Source organism: Phyllobates terribilis, unplaced genomic scaffold, assembly GCF_046119375.1.
Source record: "Phyllobates terribilis strain yellow unplaced genomic scaffold, ASM4611937v1 Scaffold_5566__1_contigs__length_50738, whole genome shotgun sequence".
Taxonomy (NCBI): Eukaryota; Metazoa; Chordata; class Amphibia; order Anura; family Dendrobatidae; genus Phyllobates; species Phyllobates terribilis.
In genome coordinates, this window is record NW_027368312.1 from 485 (window position 1) to 25,577 (window position 25,093).

Genomic DNA, 25,093 nt, shown 5'->3' on the forward strand with positions numbered 1-25,093 from the left:
ACATTACATGGCATGCAATGCACAGTTGCTGAAGTTGAACCAAAATGAGCTTGTAATCTGGCTTCTGCAACTTTGAACATGAAAAATCCAATGAGGAGAAGAAAAGCAGAGCCAAAGAGTCCATCCCAAAATCCGACAAACAAGCAAAATGAACAAAAAACATTGAATTCATTCTTTCTGATTTTAGAAACTGCATTAAAGAAGGGGTGCACCGGTCCTGGAGATACTGCAATACCAGGTCAATGCGTGGAGTGGACAGAGCAAGCTCTTTTTCCATCTCCCTGTTCTAAAAATCCATTTAATATATGGTCCCCAGATAGGGGACGTATCAGATATTAAACTGATAAGAACAGATACTACACTTGATCTTAGCCAAAAGGCCGAGAAGCGATAACCAGAATTGGTTTCAAACTACGGAGCCACCAAGGATCCTAAAAAGTCCATTTGTGGAGATGAGCTCCTGGACTCCCGTTAAGAAGACATGTTGTCAACCTCTAGATCCCTTACATGCCTGCACTTTTCGGCTTGCTGCTGCTGCAATCACGCGTTTTAGATCTGCATAACTCCACCTCTTTAAACACAGCACCTTCACCCCCTGCTGTTCCCACCCGCCTCAACACCGTTGGAAGGGAGGAGAACCAATTAAGGCGGGGGGTGGGGTGGAACGAGCAGCTGTCTACCCTTAGCAGGAGGGCTCCTGATTACATACCTCTCCTGCTGCTGCTGCTGCTGGCTGTCCAGCAGCAGACTGAAGGTGGCTGCTGCTGTGCACAGTTATATAAAGGCTCAGAGCCTATTATGACACGCGCAGCCAGCGTTCCATTGCCACATTCCATCTACTGCAGGCAGGATACCTGGCTGGCTGAATGTCGCTGAGAAGCTCACAGAGACCGCCATAAGCAACAGTTTAACAGAATGCCACAGACTAATCAACCAAACTTTTTGGGTTGGGTTCTCTTTTATAGTCTGCAGGCATTAAATGAAAGAAGTCAGTGTTCCAGCAGAAGGAGACAACGTTTCAGAAAAGGCATTGTAGCAAACCAAAAAAAGAAATTTTAAGCGCAGCAGTGTAACCAGCGCACATACCTGTTAGCTCGGGTGAGTTTAAAAGGCTGCTGTTGATAACAAGGGCATTTGCTAAATAGATGGTGTGTGTGCAACAATATACTGAAAGGTCAATTATATTGTGCAGCTTATCTCACCACCTGTAGTTATTTAGGTGAAAGCTCCAAAATGCTTGCCTAATATGTCTGTTTATCCAAAAGGAAGTAGAAAGGGAGAGCTAGAAAGATAGCATTGCATCACATTACATGGCAATGCAATGCACAGTTGCTGAAGTTGAACCAAAATGAGCTTGTAATCTGGCTTCTGCAACTTTGAACATGAAAAATCCAATGAGGAGAAGAAAAGCAGAGCCAAAGAGTCCATCCCAAAATCCGACAAACAAGCAAAATGAACAAAAACATTGAATTCAATTCTTTCTGATTTTAGAAACTGCATTAAAGAAGGGGTGCACCGGTCCTGGAGAACTGCAATACCAGGTCAATGCGTGGAGTGGACAGAGCAAGCTCTTTTTCCATCTCCTGTTCTAAAAATCCATTTAATATATGGTCCCCAGATAGGGGACGTATCAGATATTAAACTGATAAGAACAGATACTACACTTGATCTTAGCCAAAAGGCCGAGAAGCGATAACCAGAATTGGTTCAAACTACGGAGCCACCCAAGGATCCTAAAAAGTCCATTTGTGGAGATGAGCTCCTGGACTCCCGTTAAGAAGACATGTTGTCAACCTCTAGATCCCTTACATGCCTGCACTTTTCGGCTTGCTGCTGCTGCAATCCACGCGTTTTAGATCTGCATAACTCCACCTCTTTAACACAGCACCTTCACCCCCTGCTGTTCCCACCCGCCTCAACACCGTTGGAAGGGAGGAGAACCATTAAGGCGGGGGGTGGGGTGGAACGAGCAGCTGTCTACCCTTAGCAGGAGGGCTCCTGATTACATACCTCTCCTGCTGCTGCTGCTGCTGGCTGTCCAGCAGCAGACTGAAGGTGGCTGCTGCTGTGCACAGTTATATAAAGGCTCAGAGCCTATTATGACACGCGCAGCCAGCGTTCCATTGCCACATTCCATCTACTGCAGGCGGATACCTGGCTGGCTGAATGTCGCTGAGAAGCTCACAGAGACCGCCATAAGCAACAGTTTACAGAATGCCACAGACTAATCAACCAAACTTTTTGGGTTGGGTTCTCTTTTATAGTCTGCAGGCATTAAATGAAAGAAGTCAGTGTTCCAGCAGAAGGAGACAACGTTTCAGAAAGGCATTGTAGCAAACCAAAAAAGAAATTTTAAGCGCAGCAGTGTAACCAGCGCACATACCTGTTAGCTCGGGTGAGTTTAAAAGGCTGCTGTTGATAACAAGGGCATTTGCTAAATAGATGGTGTGTGTGCAACAATATACTGAAAGGTCAATTATATTGTGCAGCTTATCTCACCACCGGTGGTTATTTAGGTGAAAGCTCAAAATGCTTGCCTAATATGTCTGTTTATCCAAAAGGAAGTAGAAAGGGAGAGCTAGAAAGATAGCATTGCATCACATTACATGGCAATGCAATGCACAGTTGCTGAAGTTGAACCAAAATGAGCTTGTAATCTGGCTTCTGCAACTTTGAACATGAAAAAATCCAATGAGGAGAAGAAAAGCAGAGCCAAAGAGTCCATCCCAAAATCCGACAAACAAGCAAAATGAACAAAAAACATGAATTCAATTCTTTCTGATTTTAGAAACTGCATTAAAGAAGGGGTGCACCGGTCCTGGAGATACTGCAATACCAGGTCAATGCGTGGAGTGGACAGAGCAAGCTCTTTTTCCATCTCCCTGTTCTAAAAATCCATTTAATATATGGTCCCAGATAGGGGACGTATCAGATATTAAAACTGATAAGAACAGATACTACACTTGATCTTAGCCAAAAGGCCGAGAAGCGATAACCAGAATTGGTTTCAAACTACGGAGCCACCCAAGGATCCTAAAAAGTCCATTTGTGAGATGAGCTCCTGGACTCCCGTTAAGAAGACATGTTGTCAACCTCTAGATCCCCTTACATGCCTGCACTTTTCGGCTTGCTGCTGCTGCAATCCACGCGTTTTAGATCTGCATAACTCCACCTCTTTAAACACAGCACCTTCACCCCCTGCTGTTCCCACCCGCCTCAACACCGTTGGAAGGGAGGAGAACCAATTAAGGCGGGGGGTGGGGTGGAACGAGCAGCTGTCTACCCTTAGCAGGAGGGCTCCTGATTACATACCTCTCCTGCTGCTGCTGCTGCTGGCTGTCCAGCAGCAGACTGAAGGTGGCTGCTGCTGTGCACAGTTATATAAAGGCTCAGAGCCTATTATGACACGCGCAGCCAGCGTTCCATTGCCACATTCCATCTACTGCAGGCAGGATACCTGGCTGGCTGAATGTCGCTGAGAAGCTCACAGAGACCGCCATAAGCAACAGTTTAACAGAATGCCACAGACTAATCAACCAAACTTTTTGGGTTGGGTTCTCTTTTATAGTCTGCAGGCATTAAATGAAAGAAGTCAGTGTTCCAGCAGAAGGAGACAACGTTTCAGAAAAGGCATTGTAGCAAACCAAAAAAGAAATTTTAAGCGCAGCAGTGTAACCAGCGCACATACCTGTTAGCTCGGGTGAGTTTAAAGGCTGCTGTTGATAACAAGGGCATTTGCTAAATAGATGGTGTGTGTGCAACAATATACTGAAGGTCAATTATATTGTGCAGCTTATCTCACCACCTGTAGTTATTTAGGTGAAAGCTCCAAAATGCTTGCCTAATATGTCTGTTTATCCAAAAGGAAGTAGAAAGGGAGAGCTAGAAAGATAGCATTGCATCACATTACATGGCAATGCAATGCACAGTTGCTGAAGTTGAACCAAAATGAGCTTGTAATCTGGCTTCTGCAACTTTGAACATGAAAATCCAATGAGGAGAAGAAAAGCAGAGCCAAAGAGTCCATCCCAAAATCCGACAAACAAGCAAAATGAACAAAAAACATTGAATTCAATTCTTTCTGATTTTAGAAACTGCATTTAAAGAAGGGGTGCACCGGTCCTGGAGATACTGCAATACCAGGTCAATGCGTGGAGTGGACAGAGCAAGCTCTTTTCCATCTCCCTGTTCTAAAAATCCATTAATATATGGTCCCCAGATAGGGGACGTATCAGATATTAAACTGATAAGAACAGATACTACACTTGATCTTAGCCAAAAGGCCGAGAAGCGATAACCAGAATTGGTTTCAAACTACGGAGCCACCCAAGGATCCTAAAAAGTCCATTTGTGGAGATGAGCTCCTGGACTCCCGTTAAGAAGACATGTTGTCAACCTCTAGATCCCTTACATGCCTGCACTTTTCGGCTTGCTGCTGCTGCAATCCACGCGTTTTAGATCTGCATAACTCCACCTCTTTAAACACAGCACCTTCACCCCCTGCTGTTCCCACCCGCCTCAACACCGTTGGAAGGGAGGAGAACCAATTAAGGCGGGGGGTGGGGTGGAACGAGCAGCTGTCTACCCTTAGCAGGAGGGCTCCTGATTACATACCTCTCCTGCTGCTGCTGCTGCTGGCTGTCCAGCAGCAGACTGAAGGTGGCTGCTGCTGTGCACAGTTATATAAAGGCTCAGAGCCTATTATGACACGCGCAGCCAGCGTTCCATTGCCACATTCCATCTACTGCAGGCAGGATACCTGGCTGGCTGAATGTCGCTGAGAAGCTCACAGAGACCGCCATAAGCAACAGTTTAACAGAATGCCACAGACTAATCAACCAAACTTTTTGGGTTGGGTTCTCTTTTATAGTCTGCAGGCATTAAATGAAAGAAGTCAGTGTTCCAGCAGAAGGAGACAACGTTTCAGAAAAGGCATTGTAGCAAACCAAAAAAGAAATTTTAAGCGCAGCAGTGTAACCAGCGCACATACCTGTTAGCTCGGGTGAGTTTAAAGGCTGCTGTTGATAACAAGGGCATTTGCTAAATAGATGGTGTGTGTGCAACAATATACTGAAAGGTCAATTATATTGTGCAGCTTATCTCACCACCTGTAGTTATTTAGGTGAAAGCTCCAAAATGCTTGCCTAATATGTCTGTTTATCCAAAAGGAAGTAGAAGGGAGAGCTAGAAAGATAGCATTGCATCACATTACATGGCAATGCAATGCACAGTTGCTGAAGTTGAACCAAAATGAGCTTGTAATCTGGCTTCTGCAACTTTGAACATGAAAAATCCATGGAGGAGAAGAAAAGCAGAGCCAAAGAGTCCATCCCAAAATCCGACAAACAAGCAAAATGAACAAAAAACATTGAATTCAATTCTTTCTGATTTTAGAAACTGCATTAAAGAAGGGGTGCACCGGTCCTGGAGATACTGCAATACCAGGTCAATGCGTGGAGTGGACAGAGCAAGCTCTTTTCCATCTCCCTGTTCTAAAAATCCATTTAATATATGGTCCCCAGATAGGGGACGTATCAGATATTAAACTGATAAGAACAGATACTACACTTGATCTTAGCCAAAAGGCCGAGAAGCGATAACCAGAATTGGTTTCAACTACGGAGCCACCCAAGGATCATAAAAAGTCCATTTGTGGAGATGAGCTCCTGGACTCCGTTAAGAAGACATGTTGTCAACCTCTAGATCCCTTACATGCCTGCACTTTTCGGCTTGCTGCTGCTGCAATCCACGCGTTTTAGATCTGCATAACTCCACCTCTTTAAACACAGCACCTTCACCCCCTGCTGTTCCCACCCGCCTCAACACCGTTGGAAGGAGGAGAACCAATTAAGGCGGGGGGTGGGGTGGAACGAGCAGCTGTCTACCCTTAGCAGGAGGGCTCCTGATTACATACCTCTCCTGCTGCTGCTGCTGCTGGCTGTCCAGCAGCAGACTGAAGGTGGCTGCTGCTGTGCACAGTTATATAAAGGCTCAGAGCCTATTATGACACGCGCAGCCAGCGTTCCATTGCCACATTCCATCTACTGCAGGCAGGATACTGGCTGGCTGAATGTCGCTGAGAAGCTCACAGAGACCGCCATAAGCAACAGTTTAACAGAATGCCACAGACTAATCAACCAAACTTTTTGGGTTGGGTTCTCTTTTATAGTCTGCAGGCATTAAATGAAAGAAGTCAGTGTTCCAGCAGAAGGAGACAACGTTTCAGAAAAGGCATTGTAGCAAACCAAAAAAGAAATTTTAAGCGCAGCAGTGAACCAGCGCACATACCTGTTAGCTCGGGTGAGTTTAAAAGGCTGCTGTTGATAACAAGGGCATTTGCTAAATAGATGGTGTGTGTGCAACAATATACTGAAAGGTCAATTATATTGTGCAGCTTATCTCACCACCTGTAGTTATTTAGGTGAAAGCTCCAAAATGCTTGCCTAATATGTCTGTTTATCCAAAGGAAGTAGAAAGGGAGAGCTAGAAAGATAGCATTGCATCACATTACATGCAATGCAATGCACAGTTGCTGAAGTTGAACCAAAATGAGCTTGTAATCTGGCTTCTGCAACTTTGAACATGAAAAATCCAATGAGGAGAAGAAAAGCAGAGCCAAAGAGTCCATCCCAAAATCCGACAAACAAGCAAAATGAACAAAAAACATTGAATTCAATTCTTTCTGATTTTAGAAACTGCATTAAAGAAGGGGTGCACTGGTCCTGGAGATACTGCAATACCAGGTCAATGCGTGGAGTGGACAGAGCAAGCTCTTTTTCCATCTCCCTGTTCTAAAATCCATTTAATATATGGTCCCCAGATAGGGGACGTATCAGATATTAAACTGATAAGAACAGATACTACACTTGATCTTAGCCAAAAGGCCGAGAAGCGATAACCAGAATTGGTTTCAAACTACGGAGCCACCCAAGGATCCTAAAAGTCCATTTGTGGAGATGAGCTCCTGGACTCCCGTTAAGAAGACATGTTGTCAACCTCTAGATCCCTTACATGCCTGCACTTTCGGCTTGCTGCTGCTGCAATCCACGCGTTTTAGATCTGCATAACTCCACCTCTTTAAACACAGCACCTTCACCCCCTGCTGTTCCCACCCGCCTCAACACCGTTGGAAGGGAGGAGAACCAATTAAGGCGGGGGGTGGGGTGGAACGAGCAGCTGTCTACCCTTAGCAGGAGGGCTCCTGATTACATACCTCTCCTGCTGCTGCTGCTGCTGGCTGTCCAGCAGCAGACTGAAGGTGGCTGCTGCTGTGCACAGTTATATAAAGGCTCAAGCCTATTATGACACGCGCAGCCAGCGTTCCATTGCCACATTCCATCTACTGCAGGCAGGATACCTGGCTGGCTGAATGTCGCTGAGAAGCTCACAGAGACCGCCATAAGCAACAGTTTAACAGAATGCCACAGACTAATCAACCAAACTTTTTGGGTTGGGTTCTCTTTTATAGTCTGCAGGCATTAAATGAAAGAAGTCAGTGTTCCAGCAGAAGGAGACAACGTTTCAGAAAAGGCATTGTAGCAAACCAAAAAAGAAATTTTAAGGGCAGCAGTGTAACCAGCGCACATACCTGTTAGCTCGGGTGAGTTTAAAAGGCTGCTGTTGATAACAAGGCATTTGCTAAATAGATGGTGTGTGTGCAACAATATACTGAAAGGTCAATTATATTGTGCAGCTTATCTCACCACCTGTAGTTATTTAGGTGAAAGCTCCAAAATGCTTGCCTAATATGTCTGTTTATCCAAAAGGAAGTAGAAAGGGAGAGCTAGAAAGATAGCATTGCATCACATTACATGGCAATGCAATGCACAGTTGCTGAAGTTGAACCAAAATGAGCTTGTAATCTGGCTTCTGCAACTTTGAACATGAAAAATCCAATGAGGAGAAGAAAAGCAGAGCCAAAGAGTCCATCCCAAAATCCGACAAACAAGCAAAAATGAACAAAAACATTGAATTCAATTCTTTCTGATTTTAGAAACTGCATTAAAGAAGGGGTGCACCGGTCCTGGGAGTACTGCAATACCAGGTCAATGCGTGGAGTGGACAGAGCAAGCTCTTTTCCATCTCCCTGTTCTAAAAATCCATTTAATATATGGTCCCCAGATAGGGACGTATCAGATATTAAACTGATAAGAACAGATACTACACTTGATCTTAGCCAAAAGGCCGAGAAGCGATAACCAGAATTGGTTTCAAACTACGGAGCCACCCAAGGATCCTAAAAAGTCCATTTGTGGAGATGAGCTCCTGGACTTCCCGTTAAGAAGACATGTTGTCAACCTCTAGATCCCTTACATGCCTGCACTTTTCGGCTTGCTGCTGCTGCAATCCACGCGTTTTAGATCTGCATAACTCCACCTCTTTAAACACAGCACCTTCACCCCCTGCTGTTCCCACCCGCCTCAACACCGTTGGAAGGGAGGAGAACCATTAAGGCGGGGGGTGGGGTGGAACGAGCAGCTGTCTACCCTTAGCAGGAGGGCTCCTGATTACATACCTCTCCTGCTGCTGCTGCTGCTGGCTGTCCAGCAGCAGACTGAAGGTGGCTGCTGCTGTGCACAGTTATATAAAGGCTCAGAGCCTATTATGACACGCGCAGCAGCGTTCCATTGCCACATTCCATCTACTGCAGGCAGGATACCTGGCTGGCTGAATGTCGCTGAGAAGCTCACAGAGACCGCCATAAGCAACAGTTTAACAGAATGCCACAGACTAATCAACCAAACTTTTTGGGTTGGGTTCTCTTTTATAGTCTGCAGGCATTAAATGAAAGAAGTCAGTGTTCCAGCAGAAGGAGACAACGTTTCAGAAAAGGCATTGTAGCAAACCAAAAAAGAAATTTTAAGCGCAGCAGTGTAACCAGCGCACATACCTGTTAGCTCGGGTGAGTTTAAAAGGCTGCTGTTGATAACAAGGGCATTTGCTAAATAGATGGTGTGTGTGCAACAATATACTGAAAGGTCAATTATATTGTGCAGCTTATCTCACCACCTGTAGTTATTTAGGTGAAAGCTCCAAAATGCTTGCCTAATATGTCTGTTTATCCAAAAGGAAGTAGAAAGGGAGAGCTAGAAAGATAGCATTGCATCACATTACATGGCAATGCAATGCACAGTTGCTGAAGTTGAACCAAAATGAGCTTGTAATCTGGCTTCTGCAACTTTGAACATGAAAAATCCAATGAGGAGAAGAAAAGCAGAGCCAAAGAGTCCATCCCAAAATCCGACAAACAAGCAAAATGAACAAAAAACATTGAATTCAATTCTTTCTGATTTTAGAAACTGCATTAAAGAAGGGGTGCACCGGTCCTGGAGATACTGCAATACCAGGTCAATGCGTGGAGTGGACAGAGCAAGCTCTTTTTCCATCTCCCTGTTCTAAAAATCCATTTAATATATGGTCCCCAGATAGGGGACGTATCAGATATTAAACTGATAAGAACAGATACTACACTTGATCTTAGCCAAAAGGCCGAGAAGCGATAACCAGAATTGGTTTCAAACTACGGAGCCACCCAAGGATCCTAAAAAGTCCATTTGTGGAGATGAGCTCCTGGACTCCCGTTAAGAAGACATGTTGTCAACCTCTAGATCCCTTACATGCCTGCACTTTTCGGCTTGCTGCTGCTGCAATCCACGCGTTTTAGATCTGCATAACTCCACCTCTTTAAACACAGCACCTTCACCCCCTGCTGTTCCCACCCGCCTCAACACCGTTGGAAGGGAGGAGAACCAATTAAGGCGGGGGGTGGGGTGGAACGAGCAGCTGTCTACCCTTAGCAGGAGGGCTCCTGATTACATACCTCTCCTGCTGCTGCTGCTGCTGGCTGTCCAGCAGCAGACTGAAGGTGGCTGCTGCTGTGCACAGTTATATAAAGGCTCAGAGCCTATTATGACACGCGCAGCCAGCGTTCCATTGCCACATTCCATCTACTGCAGGCAGGATACCTGGCTGGCTGAATGTCGCTGAGAAGCTCACAGAGACCGCCATAAGCAACAGTTTAACAGAATGCCACAGACTAATCAACCAAACTTTTTGGGTTGGGTTCTCTTTTATAGTCTGCAGGCATTAAATGAAAGAAGTCAGTGTTCCAGCAGAAGGAGACAACGTTTCAGAAAAGGCATTGTAGCAAACCAAAAAAGAAATTTTAAGCGCAGCAGTGTAACCAGCGCACATACCTGTTAGCTCGGGTGAGTTTAAAAGGCTGCTGTTGATAACAAGGGCATTTGCTAAATAGATGGTGTGTGTGCAACAATATACTGAAAGGTCAATTATATTGTGCAGCTTATCTCACCACCTGTAGTTATTTAGGTGAAAGCTCCAAAATGCTTGCCTAATATGTCTGTTTATCCAAAAGGAAGTAGAAAGGGAGAGCTAGAAAGATAGCATTGCATCACATTACATGGCAATGCAATGCACAGTTGCTGAAGTTGAACCAAAATGAGCTTGTAATCTGGCTTCTGCAACTTTGAACATGAAAAATCCAATGAGGAGAAGAAAAGCAGAGCCAAAGAGTCCATCCCAAAATCCGACAAACAAGCAAAATGAACAAAAAACATTGAATTCAATTCTTTCTGATTTTAGAAACTGCATTAAAGAAGGGGTGCACCGGTCCTGGAGATACTGCAATACCAGGTCAATGCGTGGAGTGGACAGAGCAAGCTCTTTTTCCATCTCCCTGTTCTAAAAATCCATTTAATATATGGTCCCCAGATAGGGGACGTATCAGATATTAAACTGATAAGAACAGATACTACACTTGATCTTAGCCAAAAGGCCGAGAAGCGATAACCAGAATTGGTTTCAAACTACGGAGCCACCCAAGGATCCTAAAAAGTCCATTTGTGGAGATGAGCTCCTGGACTCCCGTTAAGAAGACATGTTGTCAACCTCTAGATCCCTTACATGCCTGCACTTTTCGGCTTGCTGCTGCTGCAATCCACGCGTTTTAGATCTGCATAACTCCACCTCTTTAAACACAGCACCTTCACCCCCTGCTGTTCCCACCCGCCTCAACACCGTTGGAAGGGAGGAGAACCAATTAAGGCGGGGGGTGGGGTGGAACGAGCAGCTGTCTACCCTTAGCAGGAGGGCTCCTGATTACATACCTCTCCTGCTGCTGCTGCTGCTGGCTGTCCAGCAGCAGACTGAAGGTGGCTGCTGCTGTGCACAGTTATATAAAGGCTCAGAGCCTATTATGACACGCGCAGCCAGCGTTCCATTGCCACATTCCATCTACTGCAGGCAGGATACCTGGCTGGCTGAATGTCGCTGAGAAGCTCACAGAGACCGCCATAAGCAACAGTTTAACAGAATGCCACAGACTAATCAACCAAACTTTTTGGGTTGGGTTCTCTTTTATAGTCTGCAGGCATTAAATGAAAGAAGTCAGTGTTCCAGCAGAAGGAGACAACGTTTCAGAAAAGGCATTGTAGCAAACCAAAAAAGAAATTTTAAGCGCAGCAGTGTAACCAGCGCACATACCTGTTAGCTCGGGTGAGTTTAAAAGGCTGCTGTTGATAACAAGGGCATTTGCTAAATAGATGGTGTGTGTGCAACAATATACTGAAAGGTCAATTATATTGTGCAGCTTATCTCACCACCTGTAGTTATTTAGGTGAAAGCTCCAAAATGCTTGCCTAATATGTCTGTTTATCCAAAAGGAAGTAGAAAGGGAGAGCTAGAAAGATAGCATTGCATCACATTACATGGCAATGCAATGCACAGTTGCTGAAGTTGAACCAAAATGAGCTTGTAATCTGGCTTCTGCAACTTTGAAGATGAAAAATCCAATGAGGAGAAGAAAAGCAGAGCCAAAGAGTCCATCCCAAAATCCGACAAACAAGCAAAATGAACAAAAAACATTGAATTCAATTCTTTCTGATTTTAGAAACTGCATTAAAGAAGGGGTGCACCGGTCCTGGAGATACTGCAATACCAGGTCAATGCGTGGAGTGGACAGAGCAAGCTCTTTTTCCATCTCCCTGTTCTAAAAATCCATTTAATATATGGTCCCCAGATAGGGGACGTATCAGATATTAAACTGATAAGAACAGATACTACACTTGATCTTAGCCAAAAGGCCGAGAAGCGATAACCAGAATTGGTTTCAAACTACGGAGCCACCCAAGGATCCTAAAAAGTCCATTTGTGGAGATGAGCTCCTGGACTCCCGTTAAGAAGACATGTTGTCAACCTCTAGATCCCTTACATGCCTGCACTTTTCGGCTTGCTGCTGCTGCAATCCACGCGTTTTAGATCTGCATAACTCCACCTCTTTAAACACAGCACCTTCACCCCCTGCTGTTCCCACCCGCCTCAACACCGTTGGAAGGGAGGAGAACCAATTAAGGCGGGGGGTGGGGTGGAACGAGCAGCTGTCTACCCTTAGCAGGAGGGCTCCTGATTACATACCTCTCCTGCTGCTGCTGCTGCTGGCTGTCCAGCAGCAGACTGAAGGTGGCTGCTGCTGTGCACAGTTATATAAAGGCTCAGAGCCTATTATGACACGCGCAGCCAGCGTTCCATTGCCACATTCCATCTACTGCAGGCAGGATACCTGGCTGGCTGAATGTCGCTGAGAAGCTCACAGAGACCGCCATAAGCAACAGTTTAACAGAATGCCACAGACTAATCAACCAAACTTTTTGGGTTGGGTTCTCTTTTATAGTCTGCAGGCATTAAATGAAAGAAGTCAGTGTTCCAGCAGAAGGAGACAACGTTTCAGAAAAGGCATTGTAGCAAACCAAAAAAGAAATTTTAAGCGCAGCAGTGTAACCAGCGCACATACCTGTTAGCTCGGGTGAGTTTAAAAGGCTGCTGTTGATAACAAGGGCATTTGCTAAATAGATGGTGTGTGTGCAACAATATACTGAAAGGTCAATTATATTGTGCAGCTTATCTCACCACCTGTAGTTATTTAGGTGAAAGCTCCAAAATGCTTGCCTAATATGTCTGTTTATCCAAAAGGAAGTAGAAAGGGAGAGCTAGAAAGATAGCATTGCATCACATTACATGGCAATGCAATGCACAGTTGCTGAAGTTGAACCAAAATGAGCTTGTAATCTGGCTTCTGCAACTTTGAAGATGAAAAATCCAATGAGGAGAAGAAAAGCAGAGCCAAAGAGTCCATCCCAAAATCCGACAAACAAGCAAAATGAACAAAAAACATTGAATTCAATTCTTTCTGATTTTAGAAACTGCATTAAAGAAGGGGTGCACCGGTCCTGGAGATACTGCAATACCAGGTCAATGCGTGGAGTGGACAGAGCAAGCTCTTTTTCCATCTCCCTGTTCTAAAAATCCATTTAATATATGGTCCCCAGATAGGGGACGTATCAGATATTAAACTGATAAGAACAGATACTACACTTGATCTTAGCCAAAAGGCCGAGAAGCGATAACCAGAATTGGTTTCAAACTACGGAGCCACCCAAGGATCCTAAAAAGTCCATTTGTGGAGATGAGCTCCTGGACTCCCGTTAAGAAGACATGTTGTCAACCTCTAGATCCCTTACATGCCTGCACTTTTCGGCTTGCTGCTGCTGCAATCCACGCGTTTTAGATCTGCATAACTCCACCTCTTTAAACACAGCACCTTCACCCCCTGCTGTTCCCACCCGCCTCAACACCGTTGGAAGGGAGGAGAACCAATTAAGGCGGGGGGTGGGGTGGAACGAGCAGCTGTCTACCCTTAGCAGGAGGGCTCCTGATTACATACCTCTCCTGCTGCTGCTGCTGCTGGCTGTCCAGCAGCAGACTGAAGGTGGCTGCTGCTGTGCACAGTTATATAAAGGCTCAGAGCCTATTATGACACGCGCAGCCAGCGTTCCATTGCCACATTCCATCTACTGCAGGCAGGATACCTGGCTGGCTGAATGTCGCTGAGAAGCTCACAGAGACCGCCATAAGCAACAGTTTAACAGAATGCCACAGACTAATCAACCAAACTTTTTGGGTTGGGTTCTCTTTTATAGTCTGCAGGCATTAAATGAAAGAAGTCAGTGTTCCAGCAGAAGGAGACAACGTTTCAGAAAAGGCATTGTAGCAAACCAAAAAAGAAATTTTAAGCGCAGCAGTGTAACCAGCGCACATACCTGTTAGCTCGGGTGAGTTTAAAAGGCTGCTGTTGATAACAAGGGCATTTGCTAAATAGATGGTGTGTGTGCAACAATATACTGAAAGGTCAATTATATTGTGCAGCTTATCTCACCACCTGTAGTTATTTAGGTGAAAGCTCCAAAATGCTTGCCTAATATGTCTGTTTATCCAAAAGGAAGTAGAAAGGGAGAGCTAGAAAGATAGCATTGCATCACATTACATGGCAATGCAATGCACAGTTGCTGAAGTTGAACCAAAATGAGCTTGTAATCTGGCTTCTGCAACTTTGAAGATGAAAAATCCAATGAGGAGAAGAAAAGCAGAGCCAAAGAGTCCATCCCAAAATCCGACAAACAAGCAAAATGAACAAAAAACATTGAATTCAATTCTTTCTGATTTTAGAAACTGCATTAAAGAAGGGGTGCACCGGTCCTGGAGATACTGCAATACCAGGTCAATGCGTGGAGTGGACAGAGCAAGCTCTTTTTCCATCTCCCTGTTCTAAAAATCCATTTAATATATGGTCCCCAGATAGGGGACGTATCAGATATTAAACTGATAAGAACAGATACTACACTTGATCTTAGCCAAAAGGCCGAGAAGCGATAACCAGAATTGGTTTCAAACTACGGAGCCACCCAAGGATCCTAAAAAGTCCATTTGTGGAGATGAGCTCCTGGACTCCCGTTAAGAAGACATGTTGTCAACCTCTAGATCCCTTACATGCCTGCACTTTTCGGCTTGCTGCTGCTGCAATCCACGCGTTTTAGATCTGCATAACTCCACCTCTTTAAACACAGCACCTTCACCCCCTGCTGTTCCCACCCGCCTCAACACCGTTGGAAGGGAGGAGAACCAATTAAGGCGGGGGGTGGGGTGGAACGAGCAGCTGTCTACCCTTAGCAGGAGGGCTCCTGATTACATACCTCTCCTGCTGCTGCTGCTGCTGGCTGTCCAGCAGCAGACTGAAGGTGGCTGCTGCTGTGCACAGTTATATAAAGGCTCAGAGCCTATTATGACACGCGCAGCCAGCGTTCCATTGCCACATTCCATCTACTGCAGGCAGGATACCTGGCTGGCTGAATGTCGCTGAGAAGCTCACAGAGACCGCCATAAGCAACAGTTTAACAGAATGCCACAGACTAATCAACCAAACTTTTTGGGTTGGGTTCTCTTTTATAGTCTGCAGGCATTAAATGAAAGAAGTCAGTGTTCCAGCAGAAGGAGACAACGTTTCAGAAAAGGCATTGTAGCAAACCAAAAAAGAAATTTTAAGCGCAGCAGTGTAACCAGCGCACATACCTGTTAGCTCGGGTGAGTTTAAAAGGCTGCTGTTGATAACAAGGGCATTTGCTAAATAGATGGTGTGTGTGCAACAATATACTGAAAGGTCAATTATATTGTGCAGCTTATCTCACCACCTGTAGTTATTTAGGTGAAAGCTCCAAAATGCTTGCCTAATATGTCTGTTTATCCAAAAGGAAGTAGAAAGGGAGAGCTAGAAAGATAGCATTGCATCACATTACATGGCAATGCAATGCACAGTTGCTGAAGTTGAACCAAAATGAGCTTGTAATCTGGCTTCTGCAACTTTGAAGATGAAAAATCCAATGAGGAGAAGAAAAGCAGAGCCAAAGAGTCCATCCCAAAATCCGACAAACAAGCAAAATGAACAAAAAACATTGAATTCAATTCTTTCTGATTTTAGAAACTGCATTAAAGAAGGGGTGCACCGGTCCTGGAGATACTGCAATACCAGGTCAATGCGTGGAGTGGACAGAGCAAGCTCTTTTTCCATCTCCCTGTTCTAAAAATCCATTTAATATATGGTCCCCAGATAGGGGACGTATCAGATATTAAACTGATAAGAACAGATACTACACTTGATCTTAGCCAAAAGGCCGAGAAGCGATAACCAGAATTGGTTTCAAACTACGGAGCCACCCAAGGATCCTAAAAAGTCCATTTGTGGAGATGAGCTCCTGGACTCCCGTTAAGAAGACATGTTGTCAACCTCTAGATCCCTTACATGCCTGCACTTTTCGGCTTGCTGCTGCTGCAATCCACGCGTTTTAGATCTGCATAACTCCACCTCTTTAAACACAGCACCTTCACCCCCTGCTGTTCCCACCCGCCTCAACACCGTTGGAAGGGAGGAGAACCAATTAAGGCGGGGGGTGGGGTGGAACGAGCAGCTGTCTACCCTTAGCAGGAGGGCTCCTGATTACATACCTCTCCTGCTGCTGCTGCTGCTGGCTGTCCAGCAGCAGACTGAAGGTGGCTGCTGCTGTGCACAGTTATATAAAGGCTCAGAGCCTATTATGACACGCGCAGCCAGCGTTCCATTGCCACATTCCATCTACTGCAGGCAGGATACCTGGCTGGCTGAATGTCGCTGAGAAGCTCACAGAGACCGCCATAAGCAACAGTTTAACAGAATGCCACAGACTAATCAACCAAACTTTTTGGGTTGGGTTCTCTTTTATAGTCTGCAGGCATTAAATGAAAGAAGTCAGTGTTCCAGCAGAAGGAGACAACGTTTCAGAAAAGGCATTGTAGCAAACCAAAAAAGAAATTTTAAGCGCAGCAGTGTAACCAGCGCACATACCTGTTAGCTCGGGTGAGTTTAAAAGGCTGCTGTTGATAACAAGGGCATTTGCTAAATAGATGGTGTGTGTGCAACAATATACTGAAAGGTCAATTATATTGTGCAGCTTATCTCACCACCTGTAGTTATTTAGGTGAAAGCTCCAAAATGCTTGCCTAATATGTCTGTTTATCCAAAAGGAAGTAGAAAGGGAGAGCTAGAAAGATAGCATTGCATCACATTACATGGCAATGCAATGCACAGTTGCTGAAGTTGAACCAAAATGAGCTTGTAATCTGGCTTCTGCAACTTTGAAGATGAAAAATCCAATGAGGAGAAGAAAAGCAGAGCCAAAGAGTCCATCCCAAAATCCGACAAACAAGCAAAATGAACAAAAAACATTGAATTCAATTCTTTCTGATTTTAGAAACTGCATTAAAGAAGGGGTGCACCGGTCCTGGAGATACTGCAATACCAGGTCAATGCGTGGAGTGGACAGAGCAAGCTCTTTTTCCATCTCCCTGTTCTAAAAATCCATTTAATATATGGTCCCCAGATAGGGGACGTATCAGATATTAAACTGATAAGAACAGATACTACACTTGATCTTAGCCAAAAGGCCGAGAAGCGATAACCAGAATTGGTTTCAAACTACGGAGCCACCCAAGGATCCTAAAAAGTCCATTTGTGGAGATGAGCTCCTGGACTCCCGTTAAGAAGACATGTTGTCAACCTCTAGATCCCTTACATGCCTGCACTTTTCGGCTTGCTGCTGCTGCAATCCACGCGTTTTAGATCTGCATAACTCCACCTCTTTAAACACAGCACCTTCACCCCCTGCTGTTCCCACCCGCCTCAACACCGTTGGAAGGGAGGAGAACCAATTAAGGCGGGGGGTGGGGTGGAACGAGCAGCTGTCTACCCTTAGCAGGAGGGCTCCTGATTACATACCTCTCCTGCTGCTGCTGCTGCTGGCTGTCCAGCAGCAGACTGAAGGTGGCTGCTGCTGTGCACAGTTATATAAAGGCTCAGAGCCTATTATGACACGCGCAGCCAGCGTTCCATTGCCACATTCCATCTACTGCAGGCAGGATACCTGGCTGGCTGAATGTCGCTGAGAAGCTCACAGAGACCGCCATAAGCAACAGTTTAACAGAATGCCACAGACTAATCAACCAAACTTTTTGGGTTGGGTTCTCTTTTATAGTCTGCAGGCATTAAATGAAAGAAGTCAGTGTTCCAGCAGAAGGAGACAACGTTTCAGAAAAGGCATTGTAGCAAACCAAAAAAGAAATTTTAAGCGCAGCAGTGTAACCAGCGCACATACCTGTTAGCTCGGGTGAGTTTAAAAGGCTGCTGTTGATAACAAGGGCATTTGCTAAATAGATGGTGTGTGTGCAACAATATACTGAAAGGTCAATTATATTGTGCAGCTTATCTCACCACCTGTAGTTATTTAGGTGAAAGCTCCAAAATGCTTGCCTAATATGTCTGTTTATCCAAAAGGAAGTAGAAAGGGAGAGCTAGAAAGATAGCATTGCATCACATTACATGGCAATGCAATGCACAGTTGCTGAAGTTGAACCAAAATGAGCTTGTAATCTGGCTTCTGCAACTTTGAAGATGAAAAATCCAATGAGGAGAAGAAAAGCAGAGCCAAAGAGTCCATCCCAAAATCCGACAAACAAGCAAAATGAACAAAAAACATTGAATTCAATTCTTTCTGATTTTAGAAACTGCATTAAAGAAGGGGTGCACCGGTCCTGGAGATACTGCAATACCAGGTCAATGCGTGGAGTGGACAGAGCAAGCTCTTTTTCCATCTCCCTGTTCTAAAAATCCATTTAATATATGGTCCCCAGATAGGGGACGTATCAGATATTAAACTGATAAGAACAGATACTACACTTGATCTTAGCCAAAAGGCCGAGAAGCGATAACCAGAATTGGTTTCAAACTACGGAGCCACCCAAGGATCCTAAAAAGTCCATTTGTGGAGATGAGCTCCTGGACTCCCGTTAAGAAGACATGTTGTCAACCTCTAGATCCCTTACATGCCTGCACTTTTCGGCTTGCTGCTGCTGCAATCCACGCGTTTTAGATCTGCATAACTCCACCTCTTTAAACACAGCACCTTCACCCCCTGCTGTTCCCACCCGCCTCAACACCGTTGGAAGGGAGGAGAACCAATTAAGGCGGGGGGTGGGGTGGAACGAGCAGCTGTCTACCCTTAGCAGGAGGGCTCCTGATTACATACCTCTCCTGCTGCTGCTGCTGCTGGCTGTCCAGCAGCAGACTGAAGGTGGCTGCTGCTGTGCACAGTTATATAAAGGCTCAGAGCCTATTATGACACGCGCAGCCAGCGTTCCATTGCCACATTCCATCTACTGCAGGCAGGATACCTGGCTGGCTGAATGTCGCTGAGAAGCTCACAGAGACCGCCATAAGCAACAGTTTAACAGAATGCCACAGACTAATCAACCAAACTTTTTGGGTTGGGTTCTCTTTTATAGTCTGCAGGCATTAAATGAAAGAAGTCAGTGTTCCAGCAGAAGGAGACAACGTTTCAGAAAAGGCATTGTAGCAAACCAAAAAAGAAATTTTAAGCGCAGCAGTGTAACCAGCGCACATACCTGTTAGCTCGGGTGAGTTTAAAAGGCTGCTGTTGATAACAAGGGCATTTGCTAAATAGATGGTGTGTGTGCAACAATATACTGAAAGGTCAATTATATTGTGCAGCTTATCTCACCACCTGTAGTTATTTAGGTGAAAGCTCCAAAATGCTTGCCTAATATGTCTGTTTATCCAAAAGGAAGTAGAAAGGGAGAGCTAGAAAGATAGCATTGCATCACATTACATGGCAATGCAATGCACAGTTGCTGAAGTTGAACCAAAATGAGCTTGTAATCTGGCTTCTGCAACTTTGAAGATGAAAAATCCAATGAGGAGAAGAAAAGCAGAGCCAAAGAGTCCATCCCAAAATCCGACAAACAAGCAAAATGAACAAAAAACATTGAATTCAATTCTTTCTGATTTTAGAAACTGCATTAAAGAAGGGGTGCACCGGTCCTGGAGATACTGCAATACCAGGTCAATGCGTGGAGTGGACAGAGCAAGCTCTTTTTCCATCTCCCTGTTCTAAAAATCCATTTAATATATGGTCCCCAGATAGGGGACGTATCAGATATTAAACTGATAAGAACAGATACTACACTTGATCTTAGCCAAAAGGCCGAGAAGCGATAACCAGAATTGGTTTCAAACTACGGAGCCACCCAAGGATCCTAAAAAGTCCATTTGTGGAGATGAGCTCCTGGACTCCCGTTAAGAAGACATGTTGTCAACCTCTAGATCCCTTACATGCCTGCACTTTTCGGCTTGCTGCTGCTGCAATCCACGCGTTTTAGATCTGCATAACTCCACCTCTTTAAACACAGCACCTTCACCCCCTGCTGTTCCCACCCGCCTCAACACCGTTGGAAGGGAGGAGAACCAATTAAGGCGGGGGGTGGGGTGGAACGAGCAGCTGTCTACCCTTAGCAGGAGGGCTCCTGATTACATACCTCTCCTGCTGCTGCTGCTGCTGGCTGTCCAGCAGCAGACTGAAGGTGGCTGCTGCTGTGCACAGTTATATAAAGGCTCAGAGCCTATTATGACACGCGCAGCCAGCGTTCCATTGCCACATTCCATCTACTGCAGGCAGGATACCTGGCTGGCTGAATGTCGCTGAGAAGCTCACAGAGACCGCCATAAGCAACAGTTTAACAGAATGCCACAGACTAATCAACCAAACTTTTTGGGTTGGGTTCTCTTTTATAGTCTGCAGGCATTAAATGAAAGAAGTCAGTGTTCCAGCAGAAGGAGACAACGTTTCAGAAAAGGCATTGTAGCAAACCAAAAAAGAAATTTTAAGCGCAGCAGTGTAACCAGCGCACATACCTGTTAGCTCGGGTGAGTTTAAAAGGCTGCTGTTGATAACAAGGGCATTTGCTAAATAGATGGTGTGTGTGCAACAATATACTGAAAGGTCAATTATATTGTGCAGCTTATCTCACCACCTGTAGTTATTTAGGTGAAAGCTCCAAAATGCTTGCCTAATATGTCTGTTTATCCAAAAGGAAGTAGAAAGGGAGAGCTAGAAAGATAGCATTGCATCACATTACATGGCAATGCAATGCACAGTTGCTGAAGTTGAACCAAAATGAGCTTGTAATCTGGCTTCTGCAACTTTGAAGATGAAAAATCCAATGAGGAGAAGAAAAGCAGAGCCAAAGAGTCCATCCCAAAATCCGACAAACAAGCAAAATGAACAAAAAACATTGAATTCAATTCTTTCTGATTTTAGAAACTGCATTAAAGAAGGGGTGCACCGGTCCTGGAGATACTGCAATACCAGGTCAATGCGTGGAGTGGACAGAGCAAGCTCTTTTTCCATCTCCCTGTTCTAAAAATCCATTTAATATATGGTCCCCAGATAGGGGACGTATCAGATATTAAACTGATAAGAACAGATTTTTTTTTTTTTTTTTTTTTTTTTTTTTTTTTTTTTTTTCCCTCAGACGAGGAAATTCCATAGTCTATGGAAACCAGACAAAGGAAAATTCCATCAAAAACAGCTGCGTCAAATCCAATACGCAATTTGCTGTCCCCATCATCATCGGAAATATTTATTTCATATTTCAAAACAACAATAACAAAAATCAAGAGGTACTAACAATATATCTCCACTTTTTAACTTTCCATATTCCCTCCGCATCCACTTCCCCTCTCCTCTTTTTGTCCCATAGGAAACACACATACATCTTCCCCAAAATCACCTTCACACTATCCTTTACAGCAATTTCCTTCCTTTTAAACACATACACATTCCTCACATCCCATAACACTTCCTTTATACATGCAAGCATCAACCACAAGACTCTTTCCTTCGTCCCATCACATATTCCCAAACCAAACATAAACAACTCAAAAGACAACAAATTCACACCACACAATTCTTTACACAAAGGCCCCATTCTCCCAATCACATCTCTAGCATACTGGCAATTCCAAAAAACATGCAACACACTTTCCCTTCCACCACAGCCATTTCTTGGACACATTTCACTCCTCACCAAACCTCTATTCCTCTGAAATTCTCTCACAGGTAATACTCCATGTAAAGACTGCCACACAACTTCACTCTGTTTGTTGGTCATACCACTCATCCGCACTTTCTTCCAAACCTTCTGCACATCACCACCCCTAACCATATTTATTCCACATTCTACCTCTCTACATTCAATCATCCTATACACAGCCTTCTTATTCTCCAGCAATCTCACATCTGCATCACACAGTTCATACCTCACCAAAAACTTATAAACCCACACATACCATACAGGCACCTCAAAAGCAATCGGACATCGCAAATCCCTTTCTTGCCACTTTAAACGAAACAAATACGCTCCAAATAAATACCTACACATAGATGAAAACTTTCCATCCGCCCTAATCACTTTCAAAACAAACACAACGATATTCACACCAAAAAACACGTCCAAATTCGGAAAACCCAAACCACCTTTTTCCACTCTTTTAACCAAAATTTCTCTCCTAGCTCTCTCCATTTTCGAGTTCCACAAAAAAACAAATAAAATTCTATTCAAGCTTCTCATACACATATATCCTGGTGGAAATACTACCGCAATATATAAAAATATTGGCAACACCACACTCTTAACAATTAAAATCTTCCCAAAAAAGGATAAACTCCTCAATTTCCAAAAATTCAACTTCTGCTCAACTTTTCCTTTCGCATCATCCCAACTTTCTTTCCCATCCAAACTCTCTGAAAACTTCACACCCAAAACTTTAATAGGTCCATTCACTACATTCACACCTACATCCCTACTTAAACTTCCGCCTCCAAAACCCTTACACTCACTCTTTTCCCAATTCACTTTAAACGCAGATGCACCACAAAAAATAGACACTAACAACTTCACCCGCCTCACCGAACATTCAGAATCACATAATACACACACGTCATCCATATAACCACTCACCTTCCATTCTTTTCCTCCACCTCCCGGCACTTGCACACCACGAATTACCTTATCTTTCCTCAGCATACACAACAATGGCTCAATTGCACAAATAAATGCTACAGGGGACAAAGGACACCCCTGTCGCACACCCGAAAACACATTCACTTTCCTACCCACATACCCATTCATTAAAACACAGCTATAAACACCCGCATACAAACTTCTCACTCGCCCAACAAAATCAGCCGGAAAACCCATTTTTAACAACACTCTGAACAAAAAACCATGCGACAACCTATCATAAGCCTTTTCAAAATCCAAACTTAACAAAAATACACTCTTCTTACGACCCATGCAATCCCATAGACAATCTCTTAACATACACACACACTCATGAATCCGCCTCCCAGGTACCGCACAACACTGCTCATCCCCAATCACACTCTCTATCACATCACGCATCCTATTAGCCATAAGTTTTGCATAGATTTTATAATCACAATTAAGTAACGTTATTGGCCTCCAATTCCTCAGACTTTTCAAATCCCCTTTCTTAGGAATTAACACAACCAAACCTGCACGCATACTCTCAGTCACCTCCATGTTTCCCCACATATACTTACATACATCCACAAAGTCCTTACCAATCACACCCCACATCACACGATAAAATTCTACTGGGAGGCCATCCTCCCCCGGCGTCTTATTCAAAGCCATACTACACATAACCTTCCATACCTCATCACCAGTCACCTCACCCATCACTCTCTCTCTTTCTGCTTCACTCAACTTACTCTCTAACACACTCAAAACATCATTCTCCAAACATTCATCCCTCTGTTTCACTGCATACAGATCCTCATAAAACTTAGCCACCTCTTCACACATATCCTCTCCACTCACCTCACTTCCATCTGCTCCATACACCACGCTCATACTCTGTTTCTTTCCAAAAACTTTTTTAAAGAAAAACCGAGAACATTTCTCATCCTGCTCCATCTTATCAATCTTTGCCCTAAACACTATGCTTCTCCCTCTCTCCAACAAAAACTCACTAATCTCCTTTTTTACCTCTAAAATATCCTCCTCCACCTCAACTCCTCCTTCCCTTAACTTATACAAAACGCTCAACCGCGCGTTCAGTTTAACAAAACTCTCTCTTTTAATTGCTGCATACTTGTATCCTAAATTTTTAAAGAACATTTTTGTTTGTTTCTTCACCCAGTCCCACCACTCACAAACATTCCCAAACTCATTTTTATGCTTACACCATTCTTCATACCGCCTTTCATACTCCTTTCTCACATCTTCATTCTCTAACAGTTTAACATTTAACTTCCACAATCCTCTCCCAAACACTCCATCAACTTTTATATCCAACTCACACAACATACACACATGATCTGAAAAAAGAACGTTTTCCTGCCTATAATTAACAGAAACCATATTTTTAGAAATAAAACAATAATCCAATCTGGATTGTACCCTACCACTCTCAGAAAAGAAAGTGTTCAACAAAGGATTCATGTTACACACGCGCTGCATATCACACAACCCAAAATCATTCACTAACTCCAATAATGCTTTCCCAGACACATCCACATTCACTCTCCCCACATCACAGTTCATATCACCCACAATTACCACAGGTATTCTTCCTGGAACAAAAAGCTTAATTTTTTCAAATAAATTTTTGCGCTCATTTTTTTCAACTGGCGCATAAACATTAATAACACAAAACTTTACATTCTTGTATACAAAATTAGCAAGGATACATCTCCCCACCTCAATAACCAAATAATCACTCAAAACAACCTCCCTTCCTTTAACCAAAATACCCACACCATCATTCTTATTACATGCACTCCCCGACCACACAGACGCTCCATAAGACCATTCATCCCCTTTCACACCATCCACTACCCCACATTCTTGTAAACAAAAAATAGATGCATTTTGCATAGCTAAAAACTCAAAAATAGCAGCTCTTCTTACTTTACTTTTAAACACTCTTACGTTTTGGGACACTATGGTAAATCCCATAATACTTCTACTCCTTCACCAATTACACAAAGAAATAGCCTTTGGCCTAAACCAAAGCTCACAAGAGGAAAAAAGAAAAAACATTTACAATATTATATGGTGACACTATCCAGCACCACCACTATCCTCCTCCGCCATCAGAACAGAACAGCTGGTTTCCGACCCGCTGGCTTCACCAGCCACACTCCTCATTCTGGCAGTTCTGATCTTCCTCTGAGGCTCACTAAAATCTGCATCATCACTGCCCCCACCATCCTCCCTACGACTCTTCTTTGCACCCCTATCATCCTCCGAAGAAAAATCTTCAATGTTTTCA

At 44.1% G+C, this 25,093-nt stretch overlaps 16 non-coding genes and 1 pseudogene across 16 annotated transcripts; all 17 read right to left on the reverse strand.

Annotated features, from left to right (window-relative positions):
* Window positions 1–201: 201 nt before the first annotated feature.
* LOC141250350 (U2 spliceosomal RNA) lies at window positions 202–392 on the reverse strand. The gene has a single exon (XR_012312625.1). It is a non-coding gene; the product is annotated as a U2 spliceosomal RNA (small nuclear RNA).
* Window positions 393–1,505: 1,113 nt separating this feature from the next.
* Window positions 1,506–1,694, reverse strand: LOC141250368 (U2 spliceosomal RNA). The gene has a single exon (XR_012312642.1). It is a non-coding gene; the product is annotated as a U2 spliceosomal RNA (small nuclear RNA).
* Window positions 1,695–2,802: 1,108 nt separating this feature from the next.
* Window positions 2,803–2,993, reverse strand: LOC141250371 (U2 spliceosomal RNA). The gene has a single exon (XR_012312645.1). It is a non-coding gene; the product is annotated as a U2 spliceosomal RNA (small nuclear RNA).
* Window positions 2,994–4,106: 1,113 nt separating this feature from the next.
* LOC141250370 (U2 spliceosomal RNA) lies at window positions 4,107–4,295 on the reverse strand. Its single transcript, XR_012312644.1, has one exon. It is a non-coding gene; the product is annotated as a U2 spliceosomal RNA (small nuclear RNA).
* A 1,113-nt stretch (window positions 4,296–5,408) lies between these two features.
* LOC141250366 (U2 spliceosomal RNA) lies at window positions 5,409–5,598 on the reverse strand. Its single transcript, XR_012312640.1, has one exon. It is a non-coding gene; the product is annotated as a U2 spliceosomal RNA (small nuclear RNA).
* A 1,108-nt stretch (window positions 5,599–6,706) lies between these two features.
* On the reverse strand, window positions 6,707–6,896 carry LOC141250367 (U2 spliceosomal RNA). Its single transcript, XR_012312641.1, has one exon. It is a non-coding gene; the product is annotated as a U2 spliceosomal RNA (small nuclear RNA).
* Window positions 6,897–8,007: 1,111 nt separating this feature from the next.
* Window positions 8,008–8,196, reverse strand: LOC141250369 (U2 spliceosomal RNA). Its single transcript, XR_012312643.1, has one exon. It is a non-coding gene; the product is annotated as a U2 spliceosomal RNA (small nuclear RNA).
* A 1,114-nt stretch (window positions 8,197–9,310) lies between these two features.
* LOC141250362 (U2 spliceosomal RNA) lies at window positions 9,311–9,501 on the reverse strand. Its single transcript, XR_012312636.1, has one exon. It is a non-coding gene; the product is annotated as a U2 spliceosomal RNA (small nuclear RNA).
* A 1,115-nt stretch (window positions 9,502–10,616) lies between these two features.
* LOC141250373 (U2 spliceosomal RNA) lies at window positions 10,617–10,807 on the reverse strand. Its single transcript, XR_012312646.1, has one exon. It is a non-coding gene; the product is annotated as a U2 spliceosomal RNA (small nuclear RNA).
* A 1,115-nt stretch (window positions 10,808–11,922) lies between these two features.
* Window positions 11,923–12,113, reverse strand: LOC141250374 (U2 spliceosomal RNA). Its single transcript, XR_012312647.1, has one exon. It is a non-coding gene; the product is annotated as a U2 spliceosomal RNA (small nuclear RNA).
* Window positions 12,114–13,228: 1,115 nt separating this feature from the next.
* LOC141250339 (U2 spliceosomal RNA) lies at window positions 13,229–13,419 on the reverse strand. Its single transcript, XR_012312615.1, has one exon. It is a non-coding gene; the product is annotated as a U2 spliceosomal RNA (small nuclear RNA).
* Window positions 13,420–14,534: 1,115 nt separating this feature from the next.
* On the reverse strand, window positions 14,535–14,725 carry LOC141250340 (U2 spliceosomal RNA). The gene has a single exon (XR_012312616.1). It is a non-coding gene; the product is annotated as a U2 spliceosomal RNA (small nuclear RNA).
* Window positions 14,726–15,840: 1,115 nt separating this feature from the next.
* On the reverse strand, window positions 15,841–16,031 carry LOC141250341 (U2 spliceosomal RNA). Its single transcript, XR_012312617.1, has one exon. It is a non-coding gene; the product is annotated as a U2 spliceosomal RNA (small nuclear RNA).
* A 1,115-nt stretch (window positions 16,032–17,146) lies between these two features.
* LOC141250342 (U2 spliceosomal RNA) lies at window positions 17,147–17,337 on the reverse strand. Its single transcript, XR_012312618.1, has one exon. It is a non-coding gene; the product is annotated as a U2 spliceosomal RNA (small nuclear RNA).
* A 1,115-nt stretch (window positions 17,338–18,452) lies between these two features.
* On the reverse strand, window positions 18,453–18,643 carry LOC141250344 (U2 spliceosomal RNA). Its single transcript, XR_012312619.1, has one exon. It is a non-coding gene; the product is annotated as a U2 spliceosomal RNA (small nuclear RNA).
* Window positions 18,644–19,758: 1,115 nt separating this feature from the next.
* On the reverse strand, window positions 19,759–19,949 carry LOC141250345 (U2 spliceosomal RNA). The gene has a single exon (XR_012312620.1). It is a non-coding gene; the product is annotated as a U2 spliceosomal RNA (small nuclear RNA).
* A 1,115-nt stretch (window positions 19,950–21,064) lies between these two features.
* On the reverse strand, window positions 21,065–21,279 carry LOC141250372 (U2 spliceosomal RNA; annotated as a pseudogene).
* Between the last annotated feature and the right edge of the window lie 3,814 nt (window positions 21,280–25,093).